This window comes from Dipodomys spectabilis, unplaced genomic scaffold (assembly GCF_019054845.1).
Source record: "Dipodomys spectabilis isolate Male_0828 unplaced genomic scaffold, ASM1905484v1 ptg000178l, whole genome shotgun sequence".
Classification (NCBI taxonomy): Eukaryota; Metazoa; Chordata; class Mammalia; order Rodentia; family Heteromyidae; genus Dipodomys; species Dipodomys spectabilis.
The window spans coordinates 2713835-2738431 of NW_024870855.1; the positions used below are offsets into that span (position 1 = coordinate 2713835).

Below are 24597 nucleotides of genomic sequence, written 5' to 3' on the forward strand. Positions count from 1 at the left end.
GGTCTTTGATCTATTTGGAGTTGATTCGGGTGCAGGGTGATATATAAGGATCTAGCTTAAGTTTTCTACATGTAGTTAACCAGTTTTGCCAGCACCATTTACTGAAGAGGCTGTCTGTCTTCCATTCTATTGTTTTAGCTCCCTTATCGAAGATTAGATGGCTATAGGTCTGTAGGTTCATTTCTGGGTTTTCAATTCTATTCCATTGGTCCTGAGGTCTGTTCTCATGCCAATACCAAGCTGTTTTGATTACTATGGCTTTATAGTAGAGTTTGAAATTTGGTATTGATATTCCTCCAGCAGTGTTCTTTCCGCTGAGGAGCGTTTTTGCTATTCGGGGTCTTTTATTGTTCCATATGAATTTTTGGATTGCCTCTTCTATTTCCTTGAAGAATGAGGGTGGAATTTTGATAGGTATTGCGTTGAATTTGTAGATAGCCTTGGGAAGTATTGCCATTTTCACGATGTTAATCTTTCCAATCCAGGAGCATGGGAGGTTTTGCCATTTTTTAAGTTCTGTGTTGATTTCCTCTTTCAAGATTTTAAAGTTTTCATCATAGAGGTCCTTCACTTCTTTAGTTAAGTTAATTCCTAGGTATTTTATTTTTTGTGGGGCTATTACAAATGGAGTTGCTTTTCTAATTTCAGCCACACTTTTCTCATTGTTGGCATACAGAAAAGCCATTGATTTTGGGGGGTTAATTTTATAACTTGCTACTTTGCCAAAGTTTGAATCAGCTTGAGTAATTTGGGAGTGGAGTCTATGGGATTCTTTAAATACAAGATCATGTCATCTGCAAAGAGGGAGAGTTTTATTTCTTCTTTCCCTATTTGGATCCCCTTTATGTCTGCATCTTGTCTTATTGCTGTAGCTAGGCATTCTAATACTAGATTGAAGAGAAGTGGAGAGAGTGGGCATCCTTGTCTTGTTCCTGAGTTCAGAGGAAATGGCTTTAGTTTTTCACCATTGAGTATAATGCTGGCTGTAGGTTTGTCATATACAGCCTTTATTGTATTGAGGAATGTTCCATGGATTCATAATTTTTCCAAAACCTTCATCATAAAGGGGTGTTGGATCTTGTCGAATGCTTTTTCTGTGTCTATTGAGATAACCATGTGGTTCTTATTCTTGCTCCTGTTGATGTGATGAATAATATTAATTGATTTGCGTATATTGAACCAGCTTTGCATCCCTGAAATGAATCCTGTTTGATCGTGGTGTATGATTTTTTGGATGAATTGTTGAAGTCGGTTGGCCAAAATTTTGTTGAGAAGTTTTGCATCAATGTTCATCAAAGAAATGAGTCTATAGTTCTCTTTCTTTGATGAGTCCCTGCCTGGTTTTGGGATGAGGGTTATGATGGCTTCATAGAATGTGTTCGGTAGTGAGCTTTCTCTTTCAATTTCATTGAAGAGTTGGAGGAGAATTGGTGTGAGCTCTGCTTTGAAGGCCTTGTAAAATTCCGCTGTAAAACCATCTGGTCCTGGACTTTTCTTAGCTGGGAGGTCTCTTATTGCTGTTTCTATTTCAATGCTTGATATGGGCCTGTTAAGATAGTTTAACTCATCTTGGTTTAGTTTTGGCATGTCAATATTTGCTAGGAAGAGGTCCATTTCTGTCAAGTTCTCAAACTTATTAGCATAAAGTTTTGAGAAGTATTCCCTTATAATGTTCTGAATCTTGGTTGTTTCCGTGGTGATGTTTCCATTCTCATCTCTGAGTTTATTAATTTGGGTGTGTTCTCTTCTTTTTCTGATAAGATTTGCTTAGGGTCTGTCAATTTTGTTAAGTTTTCGAAGAACCAACTCTTTGTTTTGTTGATTCTTTCTATAGTTTTTTTGGATTCTAATTCATTTAATTCTGATTTAATTTTGATTATTTCTTTCCGTCTACTGGATTGGGGTTTATCTTGCTGCTCTTTTTCAAGGAGGTTTAGATGTGTCATTAAATTGTTAGTTTCAGATCTCTCCAATTTGTTTATGTAGGAGCTCAGAGCTATAAACTTGCCTCTGAGTACTGCCTTTGCTGTGTCCCAGAGGAGCTGGTATTTTGTGTGTTCATTTTTGTTGAATAGCATGAACATTTGAATTTCCTTTCTAATCTCTTCCATGACCCACTCATGATTCCGCAGTGTGTTGTTCAGCCTCCATGTGATACCGGACTTTCTTTGGTGGCTTTTGGTGTTGAGTTCTAATTTTATTCCCTTGTGGTCAGAGAGAATGCAAGGTATAACTTCAATGTTTCTGAATTTAGACAAGTTTGCTTTGTGGCCTAAAATGTGGTCTATTTTAGAAATCGTTCCATGTGCTGCTGAGAAAAACGTGTATTCTGATGCTGCTGGGTGAAATGTTCGGTAGATGTCTGTTAAGTCTAGTTGATCTATGCAGCTGTTTAGATCTGCGGTTTCTCTGTTGAGTTTTTGCCGAGTTGATCTATCTAGTGGGGAGAGTGGTGTGTTAAAATCCCCAACAATTAATGTCTTTGGATCTATATGGGATTTGAGGGAAAGTAGTGTTTCTTTGATAAATTTGGGTGCTCCATTTTTTGGCGAATAGATATTTAGAATTGTAATATCCTCCTGAAGGAGAGATCCTTTAATTAGTATGTAGCGACCTTCTTTATCTCTTCTCACGAATTTTAATTTGAAGTCTATTTTATCTGATATTAGGATTGCAACTCCCGCCTGTTTATGGGGTCCGTTTGCTTGGTAGATTTTGTTCCAGCCTTTAACATTGAAAATGTGTTTGTTTTTACAGGCAAGATGTGACTACTGCAGGCAGCAGATAGAAGGATCTTGTTTTTTAATCCAACTCGAAAGTCTATATCGCTTAATTGGAGAGTTAGTCCGTTAACATTAAGAGATAGGACTGAGAGGTATTTGGGAGTTCCTGCTATGTTATCTACCTTCTTGGTGGCTGCGAAAACTGGGTTCTTCCTATGGTTCTTGGATTCTCAGTTTGGGTGCAGTTTCTTGGCCTTTATTGCGGTCTTGTTGGTTTTCTATGTGTAGGACATTTTTAAGAATCTTTTGTAGGGCTGGTTTGGTGGAGATGTATTGTTTCAATTTTTCTTTGCTATGGAAGGTTTTTATTTGGCCTTCAGTTATGAAGGAGAGTTTAGCTGGGTACAGTATTCTTGGTTGATAGTTGCTTGTTTTTAGGGCATGGCATACATCATTCCAGGCTCTTCTTGCTTTGATTGTCTCTGCTGAGAAATCTGAGGTGATTCTAATTGGTTTCCCTTTATAGGTGATTAGCCTTTTCTCCTTGACAGCTTTAAGGATCTTTTCCTTGTTCTGAGTTGATCCTGTGTGGATTATAATGTGGCGGTGGGATGTCCTATTCTGGTCTGGTCTATTTTGGGTTCTAAAGGCTTCTTGTATCTGGATAGGCCTATCTTTTTGCATGTTTGGGAAGTTCTCTGCTAGGATCCTGTTAAACAAATTTCCTAGACCATTAACTTCTGTTTCTAGGTGCTCCTCTACACCCATTATCCTTAGATTAGGCCTTCTGATGGTGTCTTCCAGGTGTTGGATAGATCTATCATATTTCTTGGACTTGTCTTGGATGGTTGTATGTTCTTTCTCTATAATATCTAGGCTGTCTTCAATCCCTGAGATTCGATCTTCTGCATGGTCTAACCTGCTGTCAAGACTCTCTACTTTGTTTTTTATCTCTTTTCCTTCTAGTTGGTCAGCTTTGATGGCTTCAAGTTCTTTGTTGAAGCTCTGTTTTAGGTCTTGTATGAATTTCTTTACTTCATTAATTTGGTGTTCAGTGTTTGTCCTCAAATCACTTAGTTGATTGGTTATGGTTTCTGTGGGCTCCCATTCCTTCTGTTGGGTTCCATTCAGCATTCCCTTTGTGGTCTCCCTGACTTCCTTCAGCTCTTTGTTAATGGATTCCATGAATGCCTTTAGTGATCTTTGTGTGTTCTCTACCTGGTCTCTCAATTCCTGTATTTCTCTTTGAATAGCTTCCTCCCGTTCGTGGGATTCCTGCAGATCTCTTTGAGTGTTCTCAGCCTGCTCACGCCATTCCTCCCTTTCTCTTTGAGTATTCTCAAGTTGTTCACGCAAATCCTGTATCAGTTTTTGAGTAGCTTCCTCATGCTTATGATATTCCTGTATAAACTTCTGGGCTGCCTCCTCTCTCTCCCTATCACGCTCATACAGAGTCCTTTGTACGTTGTCAAACTTCTCATTTATCATGTTTGCCAGCAGTGTTTGTAGAGCTATTTGGGAACTCTCCTCTGGATTATTCATTATCTGTTCTAACCCCTGATTATCAAGATTGGGAATTGAGATACCCGAATTTGCCATTTTTCTTGTGTTTTTCCGGCTTACTCTGCCCATTTGAGATGAAGATAGCACCAGTTTTGTGCTAGAACACTATCTTAAGGCAACCATCAACCAAAGTTTGCATTTGTACAGTCAATAGTCTACAGATACAATCTAGTTCAACAGATACATCTATTTGACATCAAACAACTATATGTTAAAGGACTTGGAACCGCAGAGAAGAATTTGGAAAACCAGAAATTATTAGGGTTAGGGAGAGATGTGGGTAAAAAATAGGAATAGATTGGTGTGGGGAGGCACAGGGAGAGTTAACTATGTCCTAATCACAATGCAGGAAATAGGTTGGGTAGGATGCAAGTAGAGAGAGAGAGAAAAAGAAGAAAGGGAAAGGGGAATGAAAAGAGACCAGAAAAAAAATAGAAACGTAAAAATTAATGTTATTATAGAGATTAAAAGACCATCTATTTAGAGAGGAATGTGAATATGTTGAGAGAAAGGGAGGGACATAGAGGAGATGTGAAAAACTTTTAAAAAATGCTTAAAATATTATATAGGTATAAAGAGGTAGTACTGCTATTAAAGAATTTAAGTCTCAGAGGTTTTGAATTGAGTAATAAGTTTGTGGATTAAGTGTGTACACAATGGGGGATAGGGTCTACTAGTTAACTACGGGTTTATCTGAGGATGTGCAGGACAAGAGTTAAGTCACATAAAGAAGAACAAAAGAGGAAAAGGTGGAAAGGATAGGAAAGTGAGAAGAAAAGATCAGAAGTTCAGTAGAGCAAGACAAAAAACAAAAAGATAATTAAGAATGAAAGAAAAAGAGAAAGAAGACAAGAAAAGAAAGGAAAACACACATTCACGTATTCCTAAAATAAAAATTATAAGAGGAGAAAAAAAAAAAGTTAGTGGAAAACAATTATTTTTTCAGAAGAGGCAAAAATTAAAGATTAATAAAAGTTTTAGAAAAGGAAAAATTTTTTTTATATATATAAGGTAACAAAAAACGAAAAAGAAAAGAAAAGAAGAAGAAGAAGAAAAATAAGTTCTTTGATTTTTTTGGGGGGAGGGGTGGGAAGAGTCCCTTTTGTCTGTAACCAGAGTCTGGTTGGAGTCTCTGGTCAGCTTGAGGTCCTGTGGCTTGATTGTTTTCTTAAGTCAGTTTGTTGGAACAGGCAGAAAAATGCTCTGTTTCACCCAAGATTTTGAGATCCCCCTCCCAGGTTAGTTTACTGGGAGGGTGATCTGCTTTGAGAATCACAAAAGAGGGGGATGCAGTGATGAGGCTAGGTTCTGGGTAGAGTTGAGGCCTTTCAACAAACAGTAGCTTTTCCCTGGGGCTATTTTGTGAAAAAAACTCACAGCACCCAGCCTGGAGCCATTCTCAGGGTTTCTGTTTTTCAATTGATTGTGGTGGCTGCTCGAGGGAGGGGCAGCCTCTGGCTGTGGTTACCCGGTGAGGAGAGCCACTCCAATGGCTGGTGCCTGAGCTGGGTGACTTTTCCCTGGATGGAACTGAGTCTGTGAGGTCACTTCGCCGTTAAGTTCTTGTGACCTGCTAAATTATTCCAAGGCCTGAGCTGGAGCTAGCCGCTCCTCCGAGCTTTGTCGGTATCCAAGATGGAGATCACCGGTGCTGGGGGGGGAGGGGTGGCCTTCCCTCCTCTGCTCCCTGAGAAGGAGTGAGGAAGTCGGGCTTCTACCCACGCTGAGTCTTGGATCCTGGGTCGTCTCTGGTCTGCAAAGTGCAGGATGAAGTTGTCCACTCCTTGTTGGTTCTTGCTGGTGTTGAGTAGAATCCACTCGTCCGCTGCGTCTGGCTCCTTCGTCCCGGACTGTGTCTCAGGTATGCCCCCGTGGCGGTGGTCGCCGCCGCGACCCTGCCGCCCCAGCGGCAGCTGCTGGCAGGTGCTCAGATGTGTCTGGTTGGCTTCCCCTCTCTTGACTAACTCTCTGTCCTGTGATGGCACACTTGGTGTGATTCTCTGGCTTGGGACTGTTCACTGGAACTCTGAAACTGTTTTCTATGCAAGAGCTTGTTCAGATTCCAGCTTCTCCTCCGCCATCTTCCCGGAACTCCTTCTTTGCCATTTTTATTTCTTCATCTGAGAAGTCCCTCTTTAGTTCCCTTGCCCATTTAGTAATTGGTTCATTAGGTTTGGGAGGGATTAGTTTCTTGAGTTCCCTGTATATACAGGACGTTAACCCCTTGTCTGATATTTTGCTGGTAAATATTTTTTCTAGCTTGGTTGTGATAGATTTAGCTGTGCAGAAGCTTTTTATTTTAAGGTAGTCCCATTTGCCGAGTCTCTCTCCAATTTGTTGTGACTCTGTTCAGGAAGTTCCTTCCTGTGCCTATTAGTTCAAGTGTCTCTCCTACTCTGTCCTGCAGTAGTTTCAGAGATTCAGGTTTAATGTTAAGGTCTTTAATCCATTTTGAGTTGATGTTGGTGCATGGTGATAGGCTGGGGTCCACTTTTAGTTTTCTGCATGTGGCTGCCCAGTTTTCCCAGCACCAGTGGTTGAAGAGGCTGTGTTTCTTCCATTGTATATCTTTGGCTCCTCTGTTGAATATCAGCTGGCTGTAGGCCTGTGGATTTATTTCTGGATCTTCTATTCTGTTCCATTGGTCTTCCGGTCTGTTTTTGTGCCAGAACCATGCTGTCTTTGTTATTATAGCTCTGTAGTAGAGTTTGAAGTTCGGCATGGATAGCCCTCCCATGTTGTCTTTATTCCCTAGAATTGTTTTGGCTATTCTAGGTCTTTTGTTGTTCCATATGAATTTTTGGACTGTTTTCTGTATTTCAGTGATGTATGTCAATGGGATTTTAATAGGAATTACATTGAATTTGTATATTAATTTTGGAAGTATTACAAGGAAGGCATTTTTTTAAAGAGATTTCACAAATATCAACACTCATTTTTTCCCCAATATCCCAAAATTCACAAATCTCTTTGAATCAAGTGATGTATTTTGGTTCAGAAAGTGTGGATGTTGAATCCACTGAGGGCTGTTTCATCCAGGGGTGCAGTCAAGGTCAAGACGCACACAGCATTAATAAACATAGCTGTGGCTTCATTTTTGGAGCTGCTCTGATGCTGCAGACTGAAGCTAGGCATAGGTGAATCTGGCCCAGCAACCCAGACTGTCCTGTGGGTAGATGACTTGAGTTTATCAGCCTTCCATCAACTTCTTTCTATTAAGGTAGTCATGGATGGGTGTGGTGGTTCCCTTCTGTAATCCCAGCTACTCAGATGGTAAAAATGTGGGAGGATCAAGATATTAGGCCAGCCCAGGCAAAAAAACAAGTTAGTGAGATCCCCTCCCCCATCTGAACCAATCATCTAGGCACACGCCTGTCATCCCAGCTACATAGGAGGCAAAAGTAGGGGGAGCTCAGTCCAGGCAAATAGTTGAGATGCTCGGCAAGCATGAAGTGCTATTGGTGTAGGTCAAGGTATAGAATGCCTGCCTAGCAAGGCCCAAACTCTGAATACAAAGCCAGTACTTTCACCACAAACATGAAAAGAAAAAAAAGATTAGTCATCTCACCAACTAACAACAAATGTACAGTATTATTCACTACAGGGAAATAGAGCAGCCTAGAGAAATTCTGGGTGTCCCGGAACAAACAAATTAACGTCTGGATGGCAGTGCTAGGAGTCACAGCCAAGTGTGTGAATTTTCCTGTACCTGGTTGCCCACAGCCTCAAACTGCTGAGAATTTTCTGCCCTGTGTTACTTTTAGGTCATTTTGTTTTAGGAGCTGAGACCATGAACAGTATTGACAGATTTATTTTAGCGGCTGGGGGCAGAAGAGGCCAAATAAACCTACAACAGCAATTCATATTTTGGGCCTCAAACTGCTGAGAATTTTCTGCCCTGTGTTACTTTTAGGTCATTTTGTTTTAGGAGCTGAGACCATGAACAGTATTGACAGATTTATTTTAGCGGCTGGGGGCAGAAGAGGCCAAATAAACCTACAACAGCAATTCATATTTTGGGGCTGGAAGGTGGCTCAGTGGTAGAGTGCTTGCCTCACATGCATGAGGCCCTGGGTTCGATTCCTCAGCACCACATAAACAGAAATGGCCGGAAGAGGCACTGTGGCTCCAATGGTAGAGCCCTAGCCTTGAGCTGAAGAGCTCATGGACACCACCCAGGCCTAGAGTTCAAGTCCCACGACCAACCAAAAAAAAAAATTTCATATTTCTTTTGCCATTAGTCTGCAGACTTAGGCAAAGAGCAGCAGGAGATGAATAATATAAAGACCAAGGAATAGAGAAATGTCTCAATCAATACATATAAACACACATATACACCATATGTATATATTATATAGACATAATATTAACATAAATACACATATGTGTGCACACAAATACACATATACAAATATGGCTAGCCTTTGTAAATACACATACACAATCACACACACCCACAGACAAATATATCCGTCTCAGATTGTTTTCCTTTCATTCTTCCTGATGAAGACACTGTGTGGCTCTGTATGCTAATTTGACTTAAATATTAACAAACTCATAATTGGGTATTAAAATTTGAAAGAATAAATCTTCCACGCAAACACAATATTAAGAAACATGGAATACAATTTCAAAACAAAGGGTACATGCACTTGCACCCCCATTTGCAGACTACCCCAGGCAATGATTGAAGTGCTTGATTTCATGGTTAGAGGCTGTGGCTCCCCCTTGTGTTTACAAGAACCCCAAATCTTGCAGGGATTTTGGTCACTCTTGGTCTGTTTCAATATTCATTGCTACTTAAACATTTAAAGCACTTTTGTGCCAGACCTTATCATTAAACCATGCTTCTGCATGTGCTGACAATCCTATCTGAAAGGCAGTCACTTTTGAATGGACACGACATAAAATGCCATCACTTAAGCCCCAAAATCACCCAGAATGGCCAGGCAGTAAACTCAAGTGAGCCCTTAAGGAGCATTTTAGAGAAAAATACTGAAAATAGAAAAACAGAATCCTAAAGGAGATATATACCGTACACGTTCATGGAGACACTATTCTGAGAGAAAGGCTCTTCTGCTCTGTAAGCAGCTATTGTTTTCCTTTAGCAAAAAAGATTATTGTATTGCATAAATTTTCAGTTTTTCTGTTTGTTTTGTTTTTCTTTGCCAGTCCTGGGGCTTGAACTCAGGGCCTGGGCACTGGCCCTGAGCTTCTTTTATTCAAGGCTAGTACTCTACCACTGAGACACAGCACATTTCTGGCACCATTCAGAACCATTTCAGGCACAATTCCCAGCATCTGCCTCCAGCTTGTCACCAAGCAGAAATAAACTATTGGGAACGGTCAGAGGGCTGGCATTTGTCTTGGGAGGTGAGAGCCAAAGTTCTTCACTTGTACTTCAGCTGTGAGCCAGCAGTGAGCTGAACAGCTGCTGCAGGACAAGGCTAAGCAGAGATGTTGGGGTGGGGGTACAGGTGGGTTGACGCAGGAGTCAGGTGCACAGATGAGTGGTTGGGGCTGAGGGCTGAAAGAAGGCCAGGGAGAGGTCCTAGGGTTTAAACCTCTGCAGAGAGCCAGCATTCCAACATAGAGCAGGTTGGGGCTTTCAGTGTGCAATTGTTGGAGCTGGCAGGGACAGAAATAAAAGGCTTTTCCCTGCATTTGGCCAGAGAACACTGGCAGAGAACCCTTCCCTCAGTTGGGGGGGGAGGATCAGCTGGTATGGACTGTCTGACCTGGACAATTATGGAGTCACATATCTAATTATTCACAATGCAAGGCGATTACTCAGGGTGATGTATATTTTGTATGTATGCAGGGTAGTAGTTTGAGAGATAAAAACTGTTGGTTAGGATGCTGTGATTTCTGGCTACTGTAATTTTATTTTCTGAAGCAAATGTCTCTAATGATTCTCTCTACAAAACACAAGAGAGTTCAGCAAAGCAATTGATAGGCAATGCTGATCTTATGCCCAGATAAGGATCCCCAAAGCCCACCAAGGAGCCCATAATGAAGCAAGCCGCGAGAGTTGTTTATTACAAGCTCCAGCCTGGATTTAAAACCATCACCGATGCCAGCAGGTCAGAGTTGAGAACCATGACCCTTCCTTCAGCAGGGTTTTTACAGGGTTTCAGGGGCATTCTATACACCATAGTATCACTTAGCAAATCATATCACACCATGGGAAATTCATAAAATAATTCTAAAAGATGATTAGTTTAACTCGTGCAGGAACCGACCAGGGACTGGGGGTTGGCTGGTTCATGGGGCTGATGCTCTTTGAAATGATCTGAGCTGCAACCAAGTGGTCTTTATCTTGCAGGAACATTTGGAACTTAGCTCTGCTTTGTGGAATTTACTGTAAAGGGTACCGTAAAGGGTACTGTAAAGGTTCCTGGAATTTGGGCTCAAAGGGAGTTGCTGATACAGTTCCTGGAGTTTCAGTTATAGTGCCTTAACAGGATGGAATCTAAGCTAAAATGGCTATATTTTGTTTGGGCTTCACACTCCCTTTTTTGTTTTTGTTTTTTTTTCTCAATTGTGGAGCTTAAACTCAGGATCTGGCCACTGTCCCTGAGGTCTTTTGCTCAAGATTAGCATTCTACCATTCTGAGCCACAGTACCACTTCTGGTTCTCTGGTGGTTAATTGGAGATAAGAGTCTCATGAACTTTCTTGCCCAGTCTGGCTTTGAACCACTCTCCTTAGATCTCAGCCTTTTAAGTAGCTGGGATCACAGGCATGAACCACCAGCATCTGGTGACAATGCTTCTCTTAATATAGTTCATTCTCCTCCCATTTCTCATCATATAATAAGAGGTTTGAACCAGCTGACTTGATGACATCTCAGGTCTTGTCTGTTGACAGTCCTCTGGTGATAGTGGCTGCAAGCTTGTTCCATTTTTTTTTTTGTTGTTGTTGGTCGTGGGGCTTGAACTCTGGGCCTGGGCGCTGTCCCTCAGCTCTTCAGCTCAAGGCGAGCGCTCTACCACTTGAACTACAGTGCCACTTCTGGTTTTCTGGTGGTTTATTGGAGATAGGAGTCTCATGGTCTCTTCTGCCCGGGCTGGCTCTGAACCGCGATCCTCAGATCTCAGCCTCTTGAGTAGCTAGGATTATAGGCGTGAGCCACCAGCGCCCGGCTGCTTGTTCCATTTTTTGTAACAAGCTCATTTGCATGTCAGTGGCCATGGAATGAAATCAGAAGTGGCAGAGGAATGCTCAGGTTTCTGGGGAGGCAGAATGCTTGTCACTCAGCAAAATTCAGATTTCCTTGGTATGCACCATTGATATATCATTAAAAAAAACAACACACATACAGGCCAGAGGTAATGACATCAAAGCAAGTTAATGATGTGGACCACTTATTCTTACTATGACTTATTCTGGCAGACTAAATTCTGAGGCCATCATGATAAAATTTCAGGAATGGCTCTTTTGTTTATTATTGATTGCAAATGGAAGAGGAATGGTTTCTCATCGGACACTATTACAGGGAACTTGTCTGCTCTTAGGCTCCTCTTGTTTTATTCCTTAGCTGCCAGAGATTGGCAGCATTTTGGCTGTGTTTGTGCATATGCTTGTCATTTGTGTAATACAAGAGATGATGTCCAGCTTGGCAGTATGTTCTCCAACATGGCCATGAGAATTCAGACTGATGATTATTGGTTAAGCTGGTAATTGAGTTAGACTCTGTAGGACATGGTCAAGGTAAGGTGGAACTAATGGACAGCCTTCTAGAGGCTATCAAAGAAGGCATGGGAGGGGACAGGCCCTGGTGGCTCATACCTGTGATCCTAGCTAGTTAGGAGGTTGAGAGCTGAGGATCTAGTTTGAATCCAGCCCAGGCAGGAAAATATGTGAGACACTTATCTCCAATTACTACCATGTAATTTTTTTTTAAAAAAGCCAGAACTGGAGCTGTAGCTCAAGTGATAAAGTGCTAGTCTTGAGCAAATAAAGCTCAGGGACAGTGGCCAGGCCCTGAGATCAAGTCCTAGGACCGGGACAAAACAAACAAGCTCAGATCAGCAGCCCCTAGACTTCAAAATTATGTTTCTTTTACCTTAAAAACACCTAAGCATAGACTTTATTCTCTTCCTCCCAGGATCCTGGAAACCTGTCATCTTCCCATGCTACTTCTGATATAAAGCGAAGCCCATTTAGCTCTGCAGCCTTTAGACCCCATCTGTTAGCTCACACAAAACAAAATTTATATTAAATGGAATTTCAGAAACATCATCCTGGTCTAAATTGAACCTCCCTTGATGGGAAGCAAAATGTGTGTTGGTAATTTTGCTTTGGATTCTTGCCTTGGGGCTATTTGAATTCTAGGGCTGAAGGAAGAGAGAGCCCCTGTCCAGACCTCAGTCTGCCCCTCCCAGGGTGTGACTCCTGACACCTCGCTCTTAGTCAGCACCGCCCCCCCAACACACACACACCAATCAGAGGCAGAATGGAGGGAAAATGATGACCTACCTAGAAGCTTCACTTTTCTCTGTTCAGACTCCTGATTGAAAAAGAGCAACTCTAAAATATGACAATAACCCTAGTATCTCCAATATTGGTCCTTTAGGCTGCTAGACCTTGGGGGACACTGGCAGCATTTGTTTGGGCAAGAGTTGACAAAATAGGGGTGCACACATAACATGTGGAAAAGCATGAAGTCATAAAGCTAGAATCCATCTTCAGCTTGGACTGTTCACTCCCAGGGAAAATGCTCTTTAGATGGCGGGGCATGGATGGGGCAGGAGGGCAGCGCAGGTTTCCAATGACAGAGAGGACATAGTGACATTCCAGGGAAGGCCCACAGTGGCCCTGGGAGGAGCTGTCATTGCTCCAACTCCACAGAGCAGGGCATGCAGGGTGAGAAGGGCCTGAGGTCAGGAAAAAGATTGAGCAGGAGTGATAGATATGCTTGTTAACTTATGTCACCCTCTAATCAAGTCAAGCGCTGCACTTAGAATCCATGATAACGCTGGTACTCAGCTTTTTTCCTAGTTCTGCTTCCCTTGAAGCGGGGATTATAGAGATGCACTGGCTTGGTTTTATGAGACAGTGTCTCATTAACTATTTTCATGCCTGTACCAACCTTAAACTTGGATCCTACATCTCTTATCTCCCAAGTAGCTGAGATTATAAGTATGATCCACTGAGCCCAGCCCTCACACTTGTTTTTCCAGTGATCAGGTGAGAAGTACTTTTGGGGCAAAGATGGGAGAAAAATCAGTTCTAGAAGAATTTGGCTCTTGCTTATGGAAGACAGTTGACTGACCAAAACTGAATACAGCCAATGTGGCTGCTGAGTTAGCAACAATTCATCAGGTCAGATCAAAGTCACCAGTGTTTTAGCTTTAGATAAGCAACTCACCCATTGAGGGCAAAGGTAAAAACAGTCTAGGGTGATTTTTGTTAGTAGTAGAAGAGTTGGCCCAGTTCCTTCCCCACCCCTACCCCTTCTACCCAGGAGCCAAGCATTTCTCTCACAGATAAGTTTTTTTTTAATTTTTTTATTGTGAAAATACTGCACAGAGGAGTTACAATTACATGGGCAAGATAATGAGTACATTTCTTATCAAGCATTGTAGCCTTCTCCTTTGTTTCCCCTTCCTATCCTTTCCCATCCTCCTCCTCCCCCCCTCCCCACGAAAGTTGTAAAGTTCGTTTTTGACGTAACGACTTGTACATCTCAATGTTGCAATGGGTCCACCTGTATCCCTATTTAAACGGTTTGTTTTTCCCCTTCCCCTACACAAATTAAACTGAGATCAAATACAGTGAAAGCAGGGGTTATACTGTGGGGGAGGGCCATACAAAGCAACAAAGAAATAATCTTATAAATGTGTTAAAAACAATTGCATGAAAGAAAAAAAAATTTGAATACATATCTTAGGGTTCATTTCCTTAACATCACCTTATCTGACCTTTTCTGCATGGTTTCCCTTATTGGCAATATCTAGTATATGAATACATTTCTTTTTTTTTTTATTGTGAATATACTGTACAGAGAGGTTACAATTACATGGGCAAGATAATGAGTTCATTTCCTATCAAGCATTGTAGACTCCTCCTTTGTTTACCCTTCACATCCCTTCCCAGCCTCCCCCCACCAAAGTTGTAAAGTTCGTTTTCAACATGACAACTTGTACTTCTCATTGCTGCAACCGGTCCACCTGTATCCTTATTTAAACGACTTGTTTTTCGTTTTTCCCCTTCCCCTCCACAAATTATACTGACATCAAATACTGTGAAAGCAGGGGTTATACTGTGGGGGAGGGACATACAAAGCAACAAAGAAATAATCTTATAAATGAGTTAGAAACACAAGCATGAAAGAAAAAAAAACATTTAAATACATATCTTAGGGTTCATTTTCCTAACATCACCTTATCTGACCTTTTCTGCTTGACTCATACATATACTAGATATTGCAAATAAGGGAAACCATGGGACCTATGTTTCTTTGGCCTTGGCTTACTTCACTTAATATAATTTTTTCCAAGTCTTTCCATTTCCTAACAAATGGGGCAATGTCATTCTTTCTGATGGAGGCATAGAATTCCATTGTGTATATATACCACATTTTCTTGATCCATTCATCTACTGAGGGGCATCTGGGTTGGTTCCATATCTTATCTATGGTAAATAATGCTGCGATAAACATAGTTGTGCTGGTAGCTTTAGTGTGATCTTGTTTGTAACCATTTGGGTAAAGGCCCAAAAGTGGGATTGCTGGGTCATAGGGGAGCTCTATGTGGAGTCTTTTGAGGAACCTCCATACTAATTTCCAAAGTGGTTGAACAAGTTTACACTCCCACCAACAATGAAGTAAGGTTCCCTTCTGTCCACATCCCCTCCAGCATCTGTTGTTATTAGAGTTCTTGATTTTTGCCATTCTAACTGGAGTGAGGTGGTATCTCAATGTTGTTTTGATTTGCATTTCTTTTATGGCTAGGGAGGTTGGCCATCCTTCTTTCTTCTTCAGAGAAGTTTCTCTTTAAGTCTTTAGCCCACTTATTTATTGGGCAGTTGTTTCTTTGAGGATTTGTTGTTGGGGGATTTAAGTTTTTGAGTTCCAAGTATATTTTAGATATGAGACCCTTGTCCGTTGTATGGCTAGTGAAGATCTTCTCCCAATCCGGAGGCTTTCTATTGATCTTGCTAGCTATGTCCTTTGCCCTGCAGAAGCTCTGCAACTTCATGCAATCCCATTTGTCCAACCTTTCTTTGATTTGTTCTCACAGGTAAGTTTTATGCATTAACAATTACCCTGAAACACAAATTGAAGAGTTTCTCTGAGCAAAAAAAGTAATTCCATTCTCCTCTGACTCTTTTTCTTCTAAGGACAGGTTAGCTTGAATCTGCAAGCTGCCATCTCTGCAGACATATTCTAAGCTGACCTCTTGACAATGTCATCTTAGAGATGAATTGAAGCCTCAGACTAGACAGGGATATAAAACAAACAAACACCAACAACAAAAAAACCAAAAGCACTTGCAGAACTTGGTGTCTCCCCATATTATCACGCTGAGTTTTGGACAAGTCTTTCAAATGTTAAGTGTTTTAAATGTCCCCTAAGCTAATTTACCTTTCTGTCTTCTTCAGGGATGGTGAGGGAAGGTTAATGAGAAGATGGCAGCTGCTTTGATCTCCTGAGGAGAGACGTGTTTGAATATCTCACACAGTGACCAGGTAGAGGCAAGATTTTAAAAGGAGAAATGACCCATCATTAACACGCTCATCTGTACACCGGAGTTGGCTGTTATTCCAGGCCAGTCCTATTTAAGGACTTGTTGTTCTGAAGAGAAAGAGAGACTCTGCTGTGTTTCCAGCGTATCTGGTCACTTCCGTCCCTGGCAGCCGACCTCATGGTGCCTTCGGGATTACAGATCAAATAATCTTCCACCACCTCTTCTTCTTCTTGGTTTGATCTTTGCTTAACCTCACCTCACTCAATTTTTATTGCTTCCTATTTTTTCCTCTTTTATTGTGGCAATTCCTTCTGATGTTTTCCTAACATACCAGGCTCTCTCCCTATCCTTTCACCTCCCCCGACTTTTGTAACAGAATTTACTGAATGTTCTTTTTCTTCAGAACTCTCTTTTTGTCTGTTTCTGTTTTTGATACCAGTACTAGGTATCCTTGAACTCAGGATCTGGGTGCTGACCCTGAGCTTTTGTGCTCAAGGCTAGCGCTCTATCACCTGAGCCACAGCTCCACTTCTGGCTCTTGGTAGATCATGGGAGACATGAGTCTCTCATGGACTTTCCTGCCTGGGCTGGCTTTGAACCTTGATCCTCACATCTCAGCCTCCTGAATAACTGGGATTACTGGCATAAACCACAGACTCCTGGCTGTATTCTTTTCTTCCATCTTCCCAATGTTATCATGTGGCCAGTTGCCATGACCTGTCAGGTCTGAGTGGAGCTTTGTGTCCCTGAGGAAACTTTGTGTGTTTTCCTAGCCTGGTAGAGAGGGCCTTGAACAGTCTTCTCTCATCATGTGCTCAACTTTTCCTAGAGCTCCCTGAGCATCCATCGTCCTCTCGCTGCAGACCAAAGGTTGTGAATCTCCACGGTGCTCTAAAAGCACCTCGGGTAGAATCTAGGGAACAGCACTTATAAAGTTTTCTAGGTGCTGCTGGGACCTCTGTCCCTTTGAAAACTCCTGTACTAGGTTGTCACATCCTGAGGGCATGGGTTGTGACCACACCTACAATGCTGGCTCACTGTTGCATGGAAGAGTTTATGGAATGAATGAATGTAGCCTTAAATGTGCAGGTCCCGACCTTTGGTGGCCAGACTGCTGTTGGAAGACCAGCCTCTTGGGAACCTGAGGTTCTACAATTATCTTCCATAGAAAGGAATTAAGTGAAAATGAAATCTATTGAGTACTTTTACTGGCTTGTCTTCATGAGTCCTTACCTTTGGCTCATTCTGTTCACTAATATGGAAGCTTATTTAGAAAGTCAGCTTATAATAAGGAGGAAGAAGAAAGGACAGTAAAGGCCTTGGCAGCAGTCTTACTTGTCTTACTTACTAGTCTTACTTGGCAGCAGTGTTTGACAAACATCCACTTGCTACTCTCCAGACCCTCTGATTGGATCTTCTTGACATTTGATGAAGTTTATCTGAAGGGCATTGAAATCACAGAGAAGCTTTTGAAAATTTCTGCCCATGCTCCTAAGAGCATAAGACTAAAAAGATATTTATTTATTTACTTACTTATTTACTGAGTCTCAAGGCTGGAACTCAGGGCCTGGGTCCTGTCCCTGAGTTTTCATGCTCAAGCAAGTGCTCTACCACTTGAGCCATGGCTCCACTTCCAGCTTTTGGTGTTTAATTGGAGATAAGAGTTTCATGGACTTTGCTACTTGTGCTGGCTTTAAACCATGATCCTCAGATCTCAGCCACCTGAGTTTTAACTGGGATTACAGGCCTGAGCCACCAGTGCCTGGCTTCCAAAAAGTCTTTATGACCCTAGCATGGGCTTGGGGACAGCCAGCCGCTGTCCCTGTGGACCAGGACAAGACCTGGGTGGGAAGTCCGGGAACTTGGAACTCTATGGATAGAGAATGACTGACCTGTTTCTTCACCTACCTTCTGAGATCTTCCAGAGTGGAGGCCACCATGTCTGTTTCCATTTCTTTTGGGCCTGGCACAATTTCTAACACCAATTCATAACATCAAAGATCAAGACAAATTCTGGGCCTTTGGTTAATTAGGCTCTAATGAGTTTTAAGCGATAGCAAACCAACTCGTGACCACTGAAGTATAAAATAATTTATTGAAGCAATTGTAGTAGTTTGGAAAGCCAAAACCAACATTGGGAAAGGAAACCCTCACCCAGCAGAGGATCTCAGGAAGGCTGTCCCCATGGCCCCTCTAGGGACCACTGACCCTTGACCTCAGCATCCTGGCTACCACTGCCTCTGCTTCTCTGGTTTGTCTTGGGTTTGTTCTCTCTTCCTGCAGGTGAGCTGTGACAGGCAGTAAGCATGAATGACTGGTGGTTCCCAAAAGTTCTGTGTCCTCCAAGCTCATGTGATAGACTCCATCCAAAAGAAGGACACTGGCTAGGCCAGGATGAACAGTTGGGTCTGCAGTGGTACACCTCAGGGCTGGGCCTGTTAGCCCTGGCATCAGGAAGTGTCTTTGAGGAATAGTACCTTTGTTCCCATCACAGGATCCATCGCTGGTATCTGGACTTCCTGGCTCCTCACAGGCACTCTACATCTCCGTAGAGAAGCACCAACAGGCTCTGAATTTGTAGATTTCTTGAGAAGATACAATCATGTCTAAACATCCCTGCACAGACTTATTTACCCATGGCAGTCAGTCCTCATCATAGTTAGGTTGTAGAATCAGCCTATGTGCTTGTCATCTGACAGATGGATAAAGATGATGTGGTAGGTATACATAGTGGAGTCTTACTCAACTGTAAAGAAGAAGGAAGGCAGAGAAGGAAGAAGGAAGGAAGGCATATTATTTTCAGGAAACTGGGTGGAACTGCTGATTTTTATGTCCAGTAAAATAACCTAGAAGGAAACTACATTTTTCAGAAAGAAAAATATCACGTATTTCCTTCAATGTGAGGACTCTTGAAAGTTGAAAGGTAACTCTTAGGAAGGAGGAAAGGCATCAAGGTGAAGGAAGAGGGGAGGACAAGGAGGGAAATAGGAGGGACCAACATCACTAAAGTAGCCATGGCTACCCATGGCTCATATCTGTAATCCTAGTTACTCAAGAGACTGAGATCTTTGAGGATCAATGTATGACGCTAGCCTAGGCAGGAAAGTCTGTGAGACACTTACCTCAAATTAACCACCCCAAAGTTGCAAGTGGAGCTGTGACTCAAGCGGTAGAGTGCTAGCCTTGAGCAAACAAGCTCAGGGACAGCGCCCATGCCATGAGTTCAAGCCCTAGGACTAGGACACATACAGAAAAAAAAAAAAAAAGTATGGTATTTTCCTGTCTGATATCACAACAAACCCCATTATTCTATAGAACATATATATATTAATAAAACAAGAAATGTGAGAATTGTGATAGTAGAGCAATTAAACAGACAAAGGCAGCTGAGCCTCATTCATACAACACAGAATGTGGGAACCAAGGAAGATCCTGGACTCTGGCAGGCAAAGGAGAGAACAAAGTAAGTTGAGATCTGGGACCAGAGAGACTGACTGAATGGAGCAGAAGAGACTGAACAGAACTGTCAGCAGGGTGCTGAGCGAGGAATACCAAGGACAATAGGTGGGCAATGGGCTTAGGGAAGACTTCTTTACCTCTTAGCTGCCCCCCTTCAGACCAGTGACCAGGGAGGAAAACAATGGCAGCAGCTCTTTTACAGCTCATTTTGAAGGGGACCGCTTCCTGTGGCAGACCTTGCAGGCTATCTATACAAGCTGTCCCCAAGAGCATGCCATACAGGCACATGGGGCTCTTTGATGGTGCTGCCTTTCAGAATAACCAGAATTTGAAAACTTGCCACGTAAACCATGCACTCTGCAATACTCTTCTCTCTGCTACCATAATGGCTCTCTGGGTGCAAATGAATTTTCACTTAGCCAAGTCAAGCTTCTCTCCTAAGCTAGACACAGCCCCACGATTTTGAAGCAGAGGACAGAATGTAGCAAGAAGGGTATGGTTCTGCATAAGGAGAGATGTATTCACTTTGTGTGGAGGGAGAGGGTGGTGGAGCGACGGTCATCCTCTAAGCAGGGGACAGAGGGACAGAGGCTGACTCTTGAGAAGCAATGGCCAGTCAGAAAACCATAAGCTGGAGATTTTGGTACATGGGGCTTTTCAAAGCAATAGTATCCATCCTTCAATTTTCTCACTTCCTTAGAGAAACCATTATAAGAACAAGATGTGGGGCTGGGAATGTGGCTTAGTGTAGAGTGCTTGCCTAGCATGCACGAAACCCTTGGTTTGATTCCTCAGTACCATATACAAAGAAAAAGCTGGAAATTGCCCTGTGGCTGAAGTGGTAGAGTGCTAGCCTTGAGCAAAAGAGGCTCAGGGACAGAGCCTAGGCCCTGAGTTCAAGCCCAAGACTGGTTTAAAAAGCAAAACACAAGACATTTACATATAGCATTCAGTTTCGAAATGTAACAGCAAACCAAGGTTTTGTTAAGTTTTGCTTTCAAGATGTATCTGGGTCCATATCCTTCGACTCAACAAAAGTTGGACTGAAAACATCAGGGGAAAATTGTGTCTCTGTCAAATGTGTAGAGACTATCTATTTTTTTTCTGTTATTATTCCCTAAATGACTCAGTTGAAAAATATTTACATAAGATTACATTATATTAAGTACTATAATCTAGAGTTGGATCAAAGGCCATGGGAAGACGTGCATACCTTACATGCAAATACGACACCATTTTATATTAAAAAGTGTTTGCACATTCTTGTGTTTTTGGAATCCACGGAGTCCTGGAACCAACCTCCTGCAGATACAGAAAGGCGACTGAATGTAAGCATCTTCCCTTTGTGCTTTCTGGCTCTGATGAGCAACTGCCTCCTGCTCTCTGCTCCAGAATTGCTAGTAAGAGGATCACACACAATGGCCATGGTGGAGCTTTGTGTGGATTGGGAAGAAGGGTTGTGTCCACCATTGGGTCGATGTGGGGTGAAGACAACCAAGCTCCAGCAAACACAAGAAAGCGGTTCTGTACATTCACCAATGGGCGCAAGGGTGGAGGAGAATTCCAAGGCAGATACAGAGAGGGAAACTGGGTGTCCCACCATGCCTGGGAAGGGGGCTTTTATGTTGCTCAAAACTAGTGCTTTACCACTTGAGCCATGCCGTCAGCCCAGCTTTGGGCTGGTTCATTGGAGATGGAGTCTTTTAGACTTTTCTACCCAGCCAAATTGACTTCAAACTGAAATCCTCCAGATTTCAGCTTCCTGAGTAGCTAGGATTACAGCATGAGCCACTGGCACCAGGCTCCAAGCAAATGTTGTATAAGCAAAAAGCTTAAGCATCCTACCCAGGACAAGGATGCTTAGTATCTCATGCTATTTGTTTTATCTTTCTCTATATGCTTTATCTTGTTTATTCCTTGTTTTCTTACTCATTGTTTTGTGGAAGCACTGGCATTTACAAGGTACCAGGTTAGTAAGTACTGTGGGTTTACCTGTTTCCCCTGAGCCATTTGACTTGTATATTAAAAGGCAGGATCAGTGGTAAAAGCAGGTGACCTTAGCCTTCAATATGAGAGTTGCAGAGAGGAACATGGAAAGGCCCTCACTCCACCAGGACCATCCCTGCTCCTAGTAAGCTCTATTCTGGAATGTGGACATGGCTTCCTAGAGACAGTATCTCTCTCCCCACCCCCGCCCCTGCCTTTCGCAGGGCTCTCTGTGTCCTCTTTTCTTGAGTCTGTTTTGACTCTGTCATTCTGAAACTTCTGCTTGCTGCTTCCTTTCCATGCTCCCTTTTCCATATCTGAAAGCATTGTCATGTTTTGGCAAACGGAACTTGGAAGAGTGTGTCAGGGTAGCAGAGAGAGATAAAAAACGGTCTCAGATGCTGTGGAGCCCAGAGCAAACCAGAGGCCAGTTTGGATGAAGGCTGTGTTGGGCCAGCCTGATAGTCTCCACCTTCCCGAGTATCCTGCCCAGCCACGTGTATCCTTCTGTATGTCCTGATACTGCCTCTTGGGCCTCCCACAGGATTTCTATCTTTCACAGTCTTTGTGGATTTCTCTCTCCTCCTCCTCCCTCCTGGTCCCTCCTCCTCCTCCTCCTCTTCCTTCTGCTTCCAGTCCTGGGGTTGAACTCAGGACCTGGGGACTGTCCATGAACTTCTTTTGATCAAGGCTAGCATTCTACTGTGACACAATTGAACCCAGGGTTTCATGCATGCTAGGCAAGCACTAAGCCACATTCCCAGCCCCTTTGTCTTCTTTTATCCTTTCCAGTCTGCTTGTTTCTATGGCTTTCCTCCTCTTTCTCATCTTCCCCATACCCTCCTCATAGTCACACAATGTTGAACTTGGAGAAGCAGGAAGAGGATATGCCATTTGGCACTAAATGCTCTTTTGTTAAAGATGTTCTCATCTAGATGCCATCTGTGGGGCCTTTCAAAACAAAACAGAATGTGACTCTCAAGAATAATATTGGCAAAAATGCATGAAGTAAAGCACATAAACCACTCCGTAATTTTGTTTGTTTCCATTTGGGGGCAAGTGTTTCTGGCATAAATGGGTACAATTTCCCCCAGCAGGACACTTGATTTCCCACACTGCTCCTCTATTTCCACACACACTTCTTGAAAGGATGGGAGTCTGTGTCAGTGAAGGTGTCAGGAAGATGTGGGTGTGGTATTTCTAGAGGTCTGCTGAACAATCTGCTACCCATGCACCCGAGAGTGGTAAATGCTGGGTTGGCAGCATCTGGATTCAGTGCCATGTGACTTGTCCCCTGTTTTCCAAGAGGAACCTCAAGAGGGAGCCCTTTGTATTACAAGTGATGTTTGCTTGTTTGTATTCTGATGCTGAGGATGCAAAATCCAGGGCCAGTTATAGGCCACACCCAGCGGCATCCCCAGAGAGAACACTTTGTTAAGGCAAATTGCTTAGGTTCACTGCACATGGTGTTGCAGAAACATCATTTTTCAATTCAAAGCAATCAACATACATTGGGAACTCGTCTATCCCCCTTCGTGCAAGGCCTGTACAGAGCATGCCCAGATGGCTTAGGATATCAGACACACAGGCAAGCAAAGACAGACATAGAGAAAGTGAGGAGACTTGGAGAATTGTTCCATTCCACAGGGGTGGGATGAGGCAAACAAGGTCTTGAAAAATGTAAAGGACTTTGTGCCAAAGGGAGACAAGGACTGGAGATGTAGCTTCAGTGGTAGAACAGTTGCCTAGCAAGCACAAGGCCTTGAGTTCAAACCTCAGTATTGCCAAAACAGTGGAGGGAAGAGGGTAGCAATAGACACATGCTGGGGACCACATACAAGAGTGAGTACAGACTGGACTATTCCAGGGTGGTGGAAATTACAGCTAAATCTACAGCATGGAGCTCTTGGGAGGGAGGTTGGGGGTCTTTCGGGGAACCTGAGGAGCTTTCACTAGGTAACAAGAACCACTAATGTTTCCTCTGCTCTGTGTTCAGTGCAGAGTGGCACTCAAAGGCCCATGTACAGGATGGACCTGGGAGATGCTATGGGCCTTTGAAGGCTCTTAGGTAACTGGGAGTACTGACACCAGGGCTGGTCCTATTGCTCTGTACTTCCTGGCTGGTAGTTTAGCATTTGTTTTATCACATGCTGCACCGTGATGTGCTATGGTTGCCAGAGGCCCCAGAACCACCCAGAGACCATGGACTTCCAAAACCATGAACCAAAACAGCCCTTCTTCCCTTTCCGTGTTGACTATCCCAGACATTTCTTCATAGGCAAGGGGGCGGGGAAAGCTAATCAACTCATCCACTCTGTGTTCCGAAGTCAGCACAGACCAAGTTCTTGCCATGGGCTGACTAGAAATGAGCATGTCTTTGTACACTTGCCTTATAAGTAGAAAATGAAGGGATTTGAGTTTAGAGAAACAGGTTCAGTTCCCAAACTCTACCTAGCCAAACATTACATAAAATCACCCTGTGGGCACCACTACTCCTGTCCTCCATTCTTCCATCCCTCCTTTCCTCCCTCCCCCTTTAATTCCCCCTTCTTTCCTCTCGTTTCCTGCTCTCCTTTATTCTGTCTTCTCCACTACTTCCCAGAGAACAAAACCTTGTCTTGAAGCGCCATCAAGGGCATACCCTACTCAGGTCATCCCCGTGACCTCCTTATACTTCTACCTCTGCCCTTGCCCAGAGCCAAGCCAGATGTCAGGCTTAGCACACGACTGAGTCCCCACAAGGAACCCATTAATGGAGAAGCACTGGGGACCCATACAGACTCAATTGAGGAGCGCTGGGAGGCAGATTAAGATGTTTACACCAGACAGTCCACAGAAGAGAACATAAAAAATAAAAAACTTCCATTGGGCATTTCTGTGCTTTAAAGCTACTTCCTGCAGCAGAGTCGCTGGACATTAGCTTCATTTTCCTTCCTTTTACACAGCATCCACAAGCTCCCCTCCTCTCCCTTTCTTCCTATTGGAAGAACTTCCTTCCAGTCTTGCTGCAGACACAAACTGTAGTTTATGTCACCCTATCAACATGGTAAACAAACAAGAGACCCGTAGATGTGGCCACCTAACAGGGCCATTCATTTATGATTTGAAGACTTAGGAGAAGAATAAGACAAGATCTGCATGGGTTACTTTAATTCAGAGCTTGATGAAAATGAT

At 42.9% G+C, this 24597-nt stretch overlaps 1 pseudogene; it reads right to left on the reverse strand.

Annotated features, from left to right (window-relative positions):
- Positions 1-18054: 18054 nt before the first annotated feature.
- Positions 18055-24597, reverse strand: part of LOC122120754 — a 60257-nt pseudogene continuing 53714 nt past the window's right edge.